This window comes from Colobus angolensis, unplaced genomic scaffold, assembly GCF_000951035.1.
Source record: "Colobus angolensis palliatus isolate OR3802 unplaced genomic scaffold, Cang.pa_1.0 Scaffold211, whole genome shotgun sequence".
NCBI classification, from domain to species: Eukaryota; Metazoa; Chordata; class Mammalia; order Primates; family Cercopithecidae; genus Colobus; species Colobus angolensis.
Genome location: NW_012115278.1, coordinates 2,690,048 through 2,699,296, shown reverse-complemented (window position 1 = coordinate 2,699,296; position 9,249 = coordinate 2,690,048). Strand labels below are relative to the sequence as shown.

General features: G+C 35.8%; 1 pseudogene; it reads right to left on the bottom strand.

The window, feature by feature from the left end:
* Positions 1-293: 293 nt before the first annotated feature.
* Positions 294-892, bottom strand: LOC105512423 (annotated as a pseudogene).
* Positions 893-9,249: the final 8,357 nt, after the last annotated feature.

The window sequence follows — 9,249 nt, the reverse complement described above, 5'->3', positions numbered from 1 at the left end:
TTTCATTAGTTTGGAATATATTGATATTACATGACTGTGTATGTTTTATGTACACCATAAAACAAATGTTGACAGTGTTTCCAGTGACAACATGCATTCTAGCCCCAACTACTGGAAAGGGTATAAAACCTTAATAAGGAAACTGCTTTGCTTTGCTTTAACTAAAGTTTTTAAGTGAAAAACAAAGCCAGCACTCCTTGTTGCATCATGGACTGAGGTCTAAAATGTTCAGAGTCAACAATCTCTTTGGTTGTTCCCCAATGTAACAAACCACATAAGCATTCTCTCTCTGTTCACGAAGTCTGATCATCTTCAGCATTTTGTCTTAAAAACTGCTTTCCAAGTATGAGGGACCCATGCTGCTACGTTCTTTCTGTTGCCTACTTTACACCTGATGTGGCCATATAGGTTGGCACCTTGTAGCACCACACCCATGATAACCACGGCTAGCTACCCTGAAGGAGAAGAGGCCACAAAAGAAATATATCACCCACAACACTGGGCAGGCATTAAGTCCCAACCAAAAGATTTGATTCAGCCTCTGAAACAGGTTCGTCCTCCCGAGAGGATGCCTTTCTGGACTCAAGCACCCAGTGGCTCTTTCCATCTTCATCATGTGATTCCAACACCGTAGACCCACCACTAGTCCACCTGTGACATTCGTCACTGCCCTAAAGTCACATGACAAGAAAATTGTCGCCATACAAGCAGTAAAACTGCTGCTGACCAATTTGTAAAGAAGATAGACCACAACTGCACTGACTCGAAAGAATAACTGGAAAAGTGAGGCCGCTGGATATCTGATTTTGGATTGTTTTGTTTTGTTAGTTGTCTCTTCCGCATCCAACACTGAAATGTCTTCAGTGTCATCATTACTGTCCTGATGCAACATGGCAGCACTGTGCCGGCCCCTCAGTATCACTTTTTAAAAAATTACTATGGCCTTTTATTTTCTTAATATCTATTATTGTTAGTTCTCTGAATTTGTTCATTTATTTGTTTATTTATTGCTGTTCTAGGTTGTCTGCATCTCCAGATAGATCAGCTTTTAAATTTTCCCCCAATTTTTAAAACTGTTCTCTTGGAAATATTCACAAGTTTACAAATAAATTTGTAAAACTAATCCTATAAGTTTCTATAATATTATCTAATCTACAGCACATAGTCTAATTTTTCTAACTGATCTGATAATACCTGCAATAGCATTTTTCCCATATAGCCCAAGAACCCATTCAGGATCACACGTTTTGCTAGTTACTGTGTCCACTTGGTCTGTTTTTAGTCCAGAACAGGTTGTGGCCGTTCTTGATGTTTCACCACACAGTAGTTTCCGTAGACAAAAGTATTTTGTAGAATGCACCTCTGTGTGAGTCTTTCTCCTGATCAGATGCAGGTTATGTGTTTTGGGAAGACATATGACATAAGCGATGTTGCTTTTCTTGCTGTGTTATTGTAGGAAACGCATGATGTCGGCTTATCTCACTGTGGGTCACACGGATCACTTAGTGGAGTTGGAATCTGCCAGTGTCTCCACTGTCAAGCTACTTATTTTCCTTTTTAAATGGCTGACTGTTCTTTGGGGAAATTATTTGAAAATGTTTAACTATCTTGGTTTTAACATGCAGTGATGAGTCTTGCTTGCTGCTTGTAAAATGGTGATTTTCTAATTTCACTGTTCCTCTACGTTTATTAGTTGGTATCATATCATAGGAAGCACTCCCCCTCTTTTTCTACTATTACTTTCTGTAGAGACTCATGGTTTCTTGTTTTATTCAATGTACTTTAACCCATTACTGTCATTATTTATTGTTATTCTCAAATCATCCAAGATTTCGACAATAGGAGCCTCTTCAAGCTGACTCCTGTATTTAGCATGTCCCCAATATTTATTGTTTGAGATTTGTCTCAATTTTTTTATCTCTAAAAAATTTAAAAATTTCCCCAGGTTTATTGAGGGATAAGAGACAAACAAAATAGTATGCATTGAAGGCATACAAAGGGATGATTTGATATAAGCGTACATTGGAAAGTGGTTCCCATATGAGCTGGTTAGCAGAGCCTTCACCTCACATAGTTACCTTTCTTTCCCCACTTACTTTCTGGAGCAACAGCATTGGCACTCATGTTTTCTTTTTCTCTACCCTTGAATTCAAAATTTCCCTCGGTTCCCTTTTTTTTTTTTTTTGAGACGGAGTCTCGCTCTGTCGCCCAGGCTGGAGTGCAGTGGCACAATCTCGGCTCACTGCAAGCTCCGCCTCCCGGGTTCACGCCATTCTCCTGCCTCAGCCTCCCGAGCAGCTGGGACTACAGGCGCCTACCACCACTCCCGGCTAATTTTTTGTATTTTTAGTAGAGACGGGGTTTCACCGTGTTAGCCAGGATGGTCTCGATCTCCTGACCTCGTGATCCACCCGCCTCGGCCTCCCAAAGTGCTGGGATTACAGGCGTGAGCCACCGCGCCCGGCCCCCTTGGTTCCTTTTAATAGAGAATGATATTTAGAAAACAAATCTAGTTGCTCTGAAGTATTATTGCTTTGAGACCTTTTAGAGGGCATTATATTATGATATAATAATGCTATTTCATTACACACTAGAAATTAATGAGCATGTACTGATGTCACCCATAAAATCCTTCCTTGTCTTTGAACTTTCCCTATTTGTAACTCCTTCCATAAGATTCCCAATTTTTAACAAAATTAATATATTTTTAAATTTGCTCAAAGTGCGATAGACACGATACAGTTTCAGAATCACAGTAACCAGGCCGCAGTGACAAGAAGGCCTCTAGGTTGGGTTCAGAATGCGTTTTCAGATGTTTCTGCACTCCCCCTTTAAGCAAAGAATGCAAGACAGTAATCAAAATGCTATGCTCAAAAGTCATTCGATTTAGTTTTCTTTTCTCCAGTGTGGTTATGCTATTAATTTAAAGTGGTTATGCTATTAATTTGTTTCTATTTGTATGACACTTTAGGACTTTTCCTCATTATTATGGATTTAATTCTATTTTTGAATATGTGAAGTTTTCACATGATCCCAAAAATCAACACTGTACAAGATGAAACAAGAAATATCACGAGAAGTGCCATCCCACCCCATTGCTTCTACTTGTTTCTGCCGTACACATACACAGACACCTCCTCTACATAATACATTTCATCAATTTCTGGTTTGTTTTTCTTTGTCCATAAATAAACAGACAAATAACTATTTTCTAATTCTACTTCCTTTCTGACATCAAACATCACATGCTATACAAAACTTTTGCATTCTGATTCTTTAGCTTCTTCAATATTGCACCTTGGAAATACACCAGTTAACGCAGCTCTGACTTATCCTTTTTACATAACTGCATAGTATTCTATTGCATGTAAATATCATAATGTTTAAATTAATCTACTTTGTTGGGGTATTTTCACAGCTTCCAATATTTTGCAAATACATAAAATACTGAATCATACAACTTTGTGCATGCCAATTTTTGTGCTGTTGAAGGTGTATTTTCAGGGTAAATTTCCAGAAGTAAGATTTCTAGGTCAAAGGGTACATATGTAATTTTATCATATATTGTCAAATTTCCTTCTCATAGGGAAGTTTTCTCCATTTCTCATTTCCACTATCAATGAAAGGTGATACCTATTTTTCAATAGTCTTGTCAATAGTGAATTTTCAAATTCGCTAGATTTTACCAAGCTAAGGGGTAAAAAGTGATATCGCAACATGGTTCTAATTTGTGTTTTGTTAATTATGAGTATATTGAACATTTAAAAATATTTAGAACCAGCTGGGCATGGTGGCTCACGCCGGTAATCCCAGCACTTTGGGAGGCTGAGGCAGGCAGATCATGAGGTCAGGAGTTCAAGACCAGCCTGGCCAACATGGTAAAACCCCATCTGTACTAAAAATACAAAAATTAGCTGGGCGTGGTGGTGGGCGCCTGTAATCCCAGCTACTCAGGAGGCTGAGGCAAGAGAATCATTTGAACCTGGGAGGTGGAGGTTGCAGGGAGCTGAGATTGCGCCATTGCACTCCAACCTGGGCAATAGGGTAAGACTCTGTCTCAAAAAAAGAGAAATATTTAGGACCATCTTATATTTTAGCAAATTATCTTTTTTGTCCTTTGCACAATTTTCTATCAAATTTTTTCATATCTTATCCTCAAATTTTACATGTCACAGGCATTTTTCTGTGGCGTAAGTTGCAAATAATTTCTTCCCATTTATCCTTTGTCTTTTGATTTTGGTTATACGTTATTGATCATGAAATTTTTACATGTTTCTCTAGTCAAATTTATCAATATTTTTTGCATCTGGATTTGGGGAAATAATTAGAACCTTTCCCGATAACTTTCACCTAAGTTATAAAAGGGTTTGCCCAGGATTTATTCTGGTGTCTCTGTGATTTCATCTTCTACACTTACATCTCTGATCCATTTGAATCACAGTCTTAAGTAATATGTAAAGTATTGATGTAACTTAAACATTTTCCATATAACCATCCAGGTCTTCCCATACTACTTATTCAAAAGTTCAACTTTGTCACTCTAATTTGAAATATCGTAATTATCATCTGCTAAGTTTCCATGTGTACCTGGATCTATTTTTGTATTTCTTTTCAATAGCTAATTAATGAGTAATCTGCTTGTACCACTGTGTTAATTATAAAGATTTTGTGTGTGTTTTAGTATCTGGTTGGGCTAGGGCTAGCTGTTCATCTTATTCAGTATTTTCATGTATTCTTACATATTTATTCTTCCAAATTAACTTTAATCTCAACATATATAGCTTCAGAAAAAAACTTCTTCATATTTTATTGGGGTTCTATTAAATTAACTGAGGGAGAATCTGCATCTTTATAGTATCAAGTTATCCTATACAATAACAAGGATTACATTTTCTATTTGTTCATAGGTACTTCGCACAGGGTTTTCATACTTCTTATTAAGTTCATTTGTGAGACTATTATCTATCTTTTTGATACATTTTAAATGGTATTTTCTCTTCCAGTGTCCTCTGATTGCTTATTAATCATGAATATAAGCATTTCTATTATTTCATGTAATTTTTATATCCTGCTTGCTTTCTGAATTCTCTTAATGTTGTGTTAGTTTTATCACTGGTTCTCCAGTGTTTTCCAGTTTTACTGTCATATTATCTGCAAGCAGAAATAGATGTACTTCATAATACCCAATTTTTATGCCCCCAACCTCTGTAAAAATGATAAAGGCAGGAGATAATAGGCACTCTCTTCCTATTGCAGATCATCCTGGAAAGGTCTCCTGTGGAGACAGACAGACTGACAGAAGGAGAAAACAGAGGAGATGCCCATACCTTACTATTTTCAGGGTTTTTATGAAAAAATCAAGAATGGGTGTTGAAACTTGTCAGACCCAATGGGGAGCATCAATTTCTTCTCCACAGTAAATTGCATTATTGAAATTCTTTCTGTTGAATCATTCTTCTACTCCTAAAACTAAATTTGTAAGTTTTCCTTCATTTTGTATGTTTTGGAAAACTTTATTTGGCATCAGAGTGGCATGATCTTTATATGTTTGGTAGAATTTCCCTGTGAAGGCAACTGGCCCTTTCTCTCTCTCTCTCTGTCTCTCTTTCTCTCTCTCTCTCTCTCTGTGTGTGTGTGTGTGTGTGTGTGTGTGTGTGTGTGTGTGTGTGTGTGTTGGCGAGTAGAAGTTCCTTGGTAATTTTCTCTTTTTTCCATAGAAAATGGCCTTCTTAAGCATTCTACCTCTAATAGGGTCAATTTTGGTAGTAGATTATATGTCCGCAAGAAATTCTCCAACACATATATGTTCTGAATTTTTTAATAAAGGTGGGTAGGTCATCTGTTATGACTTTTATTTTTACTGTGTCATTTATTTTATTTATATTCCCCATTTTTTCTTAAATGGTTTGTGTATTTCATTTTATTAATCACCAGAGTTTTGAGTCATTCATTACATCTCTTGTCTTTGTATTCTCTATCTGATCAAATTCTGCTTTTATCTTTTTTTTTTTTACTTTGTGCTTTCTTTTGGTTTTTTTCTAGTTTTGAGTGGGAAGTTAGTTCATTTTCTTATATTTTTATTTAGATTGACATATGCTTAACAATATGAATATTCTTCTAATATGGTTTAAATATATCTCATAAACTTTTAAAATCAAGTATTATTCTACTTTTTGTTTGTAATTCCACTTTTTAAAAATTGAGAAATAATAATTGTACGTATATTTAGGATAAAATGTGATGTTTCCATTTGTATACACATTGTGAAAAGGTTGACTCAAGCTCATTAGCCTTTCTACTACCTCACCTGCTTATCATTTTTTGTAGTAAGAACATTTAAAAACTATTTTAGCAGTTTTAAAATAGTCAATACATTATTATTAACTATGGTCGCCGTGCTGTGCAATAGATCACTAAAACTTTATTTCTCCTGTCCAAAACTTTGCATCCTTTGACGAACGTCTCCCCCTTCTCTAGGAGCCTCTGGTACTAGCCTCTGGTACTAGCATCTGGTAACTGCCATTCTGCTCTCAGCTTCTGTGAATTTGTCACTTTTAGGTTCCATATATAAGTGAAAACAAGCGGTATTTGCCTTTCTCCGTCTGGCTTTAGTTAATATAATGTCCTTTAGGTTCATTCATGTTGTTGCAAATGACAGAGTTTCCTTCTTTTAAAGGCTGTATAGTATTCCACTATATATATAGACAACATTTTTTAATCCATTTATCCACTAACGGACACTTAGGTTGCATTCATTTTTCAGCTATTGAAAGTAATGCTGCAGTGAACACGGAAGTGCAGTGAGCTCTTAGACAGACTGATTTCAGTTTCTTTGCATATGTACCCAGAAGTAAGATTGCTGGATGATATTGTAATTTTATTTTTAGTTTTTTGAGGAGCTTCCATACTGTTTTCCCAAAATAGCTGTACTAAGTAACATTCCTACCCACAGTGTACCAGGATTCTCTTTTCTCCACATCCTAACACTTGTTATTTTTTATCTTTTTGATAATACTCATTCTAACAGGTGTAAATGATATCTCATTGTTTTAATTTGAATTTCCTTGATAATGAGAGATGTTGAGCATTTTTTCATATATCTATTGGTCATTTGTATGTCTTCTTTTGAGAAATGTCTGTTCAAGTCCTTTGTCAATTTTTTAATCAGATTATTTGTTTTCTTGCTATCGAGGTGTTTGAGTTCCTCATATATTTTCAATACTAACCCCTATAGAAAATATTTGGGGTGGGGGTGGTGGCTCAGGCCTATAATGCTGGGAAGGCAAAGGTGGGTGAATCACTTGAGGCCAGGAGTTCAAGACCAGCCTGGCCAACATGGTGAAACCCCATCTCTACTAAAAAATACAAAAATTAGCCAGGTGTGGTGATGTGCACCTATAGTCCCAGCTACTTGGGAGGCTGAGGCAGGAGAATCGCTTGAACCAGGGAGGTGGAGGTTGCAGGGAGCCGAGATGGCACCACTGCACTCCAGCCTGGGTGACAGAGCGAGACTAGCTAAAAAAAAGAAAAAAATTATTTGCAAATCTTTTCTCCCTGTCCATGGGTTTCATCTTCACTCTGCTGGTTTTTTCCCTTGCTGTGCAGAGGCTTTTTAGTATGATACAACCCCATTTGTCCATTTTTGTTTTTCATCGCCTGTGCTTTCGGGGTCCTATCCAAAAAATTATTGCCCAGACTCTGTCACAGAGCAATTCCCTTAAATTTTCTTGTGCTGTATACAATCAAGGCCTATATGACAAGCCCATAGCTAACATCATACTCAATAGTGAAAAGTTCAAGGCTTTTCCTCTAAGTTCATAAATAAGACACGGATGCTTACTCTTATCACTTCTATTCAGTATAATTCTGGAAGTTCTAGCCATAGCAATTAAGTGAGTAAAGGAAATAAAGGCATCCAAAAAGTAAAAGCAGAAATAAAATTGTCTTTTTTATGAAAGATCTTCTATGTAGAAAACCCAAAAGACTCCACCAAAAGGTGTTAGAACTGATAAATTCAGTAAAGTTACAGGACACAAAATCAACAAAAAAAATCAGTAGCATATCTATACACTAACAACAGACTATCCTAAAATAATCAATGAAACAATCCCATTTACCATACCATAATAAAATAAAATAAAATACTTAGGAGTAAATTTAATCAAAGAGGTGAATGATCTATATTCTGAAATCTATAATACATTAATGAAAGAAACTGTGAATGACACAAATAAAAGGAAAGAGATCCTGTGTCCATGGATTGGAAGAATTAATATTATTTAGATCTCCATACTACCCAAAGCCATCAAAGATTCAATGCAATCCCTATCAAAATTCCAATGATTTTTTATAGAAATAGAAAAAACTTCTAAAATTTTTATGGAACCACAACAGATCCCACATAACCAAAGCAATCTTGAACAAAAAGAATGAAGCTGGTAGCATCATACTTGCAATACACTGCTAGACTACAGTAATTTAAGCAGTATGGCGCTCACATAAGAACAGATACGTAGACCAGTGGATAGAGATGATAGAGATAGAGAGCCTAGGAATATACTCACACATGTAGAACCAATAAATTTTCCATGAAGACATCAGGAACACACAATGAGGAAAGGACAGTCTCTGCAATATATTGTGTTGGAAAAACTAGACGTCACATGTAGAGGAATGAAATTGGGCTCTTATTTCACACTACATACAAAAATCAACTCAAAGTAGATAAAAGACTTAAACATAAGACCTGAAACTATAAAACCACTAAAAGAAAACATAGGGGAAAACCTTTGCTACATTAGTCTGAGCAATGATTTCTTGTATCTCATAAATTTTTATGTGTAATTTTAAATTTGACTTTTAGAAATTTAATATTTTAAAATCTTTATTTTCATCCTTTTGCTGTTTAATAGAAGAAATTCTAAATTTCTAGTTGGAAGATACTTTTTTTAAAAGTTGTTTCCATTTTCAATATTATTACCTATGACCAAAGTGTTATTTTATAAAATTTCTATATTATTGGCCTGCATGGTGGCTCACGCCTGTTATCAAGCACTTTGGGAGGCTGAGGTGGGTGGATCGCTTGACACCAGGAGTTTGAGACCAGCCTGGGTAATGTAGTAAAACCCTGTCTCTACCAAAATACAAAAACTAGCCAGTTTCATAACCTGGTCTCAAATGTGTGTGTGTGTGTATATATATATATATATATATGTCTATATTATGAATGTACCAATATTTTTAATATTG